The sequence below is a fragment of the Perkinsus marinus genome, assembly GCF_000006405.1.
Source record: "Perkinsus marinus ATCC 50983 genomic scaffold scf_1104296930548, whole genome shotgun sequence".
NCBI classification, from domain to species: domain Eukaryota; phylum Perkinsozoa; order Perkinsida; family Perkinsidae; genus Perkinsus; species Perkinsus marinus.
The window spans coordinates 1-1,148 of NW_003216034.1; the positions used below are offsets into that span (position 1 = coordinate 1).

The 1,148-nt window shown below is 50.0% G+C and overlaps 2 non-coding genes across 2 annotated transcripts; both read left to right on the plus strand.

The window, feature by feature from the left end:
* The first annotated feature begins 755 nt into the window (after nt 1-755).
* Nucleotides 756-837, plus strand: Pmar_PMAR004576. The gene has a single exon. It is a non-coding gene; the product is annotated as a tRNA-Ser (tRNA).
* Nucleotides 838-999: 162 nt separating this feature from the next.
* On the plus strand, nt 1,000-1,080 carry Pmar_PMAR004577. The gene has a single exon. It is a non-coding gene; the product is annotated as a tRNA-Ser (tRNA).
* Nucleotides 1,081-1,148: the final 68 nt, after the last annotated feature.

Here is a 1,148-nt window from a genome sequence, read left to right on the forward strand (position 1 = left end):
CGCGGATATTCAGTATCTCGCTGATGGAGTCTATCCGAGTCAGATAATCAGACAGCCTCCCAGTGCCTGTGGCTATCAACTGAGCGGTCTAGCCTCGACCCTTACTTTTTCTTCTCGTGGAAGTGCTTTGCTAAAGGCATCCTGAATTGTTGCAATAATATGACAGGTGCTGTAGACCCTATAAGTAACCCTCAATGCTGACGTAGGAGAGCATTTCAATGAATTTCGAATTTCGAGGTGGATCGATTCCTCGAATCGAATCGATTCGTCTGCCCGCCGCAGCATCCTCGATTGATTAGCACCGAACAATCGATCGATTTTCGATATCTCGATCCAATCGAGCCTCGGTCCGATGTATGATACAACTCCATCCGGGCCTCACCTCGCACGCCTGTGGAAGTTGCCATCAACTCACTTTTTGATATCTCACAACGACACGTGATGTACGGATCCAAGATATTTTCCGCCAGGAGTGGTAATACAAGAGGGACTAATGGTTACGCACAAGGAAACATGAAGAGAGGCGTGTCACCGTATTGCGCATCGAGGATGAAGGAGATGCGGGCTCTCGAATCTCCCTGATCCAGCCTAGGAGTAAGACTTGAATTTCGGAAGCTGGTGACACGCTTCGACAAAATCGGAGTATACCCACATGATATTTCTTTGCTTTAGCCCCATAACGTCACCAATCACCAGTCGTGTGGAGCACCCATCAAGCGGATGAATTTGGGAACTCAAATTGAAATTTATGACTAGACACTTTGGCCGAGTGGTTAAGGCGGCGGCCTGCTAAGCCGTTGGGCTCTGCCCGCGGGAGTTCGAATCTCCCAGGTGTCGTTGTACCGTGCAAGTTGCACGTGGTCATCTCTGTTGCAGGGATATGTAACGACCGGAGATATTCTCGAACCGCTTGGAATATCGCGTTCTAGCAAACAGGATATTAGCGAGCGATCCAGGATAGGTTACATCGGAAGACCTAGGATACCCAGCGTCGTCGCAGACAGCGTGTCCGAGTGGTTAAGGAGGTGGACTAGAAATCCACTGGGCTCTGCCCGCGCAGTTCGAATCCTGCCGCTGTCGGAACTTATTTTTAGTATCCTGCTGCAGGATCGTCGCACTCACACTTGGGAACACCGTCCTCACATCTT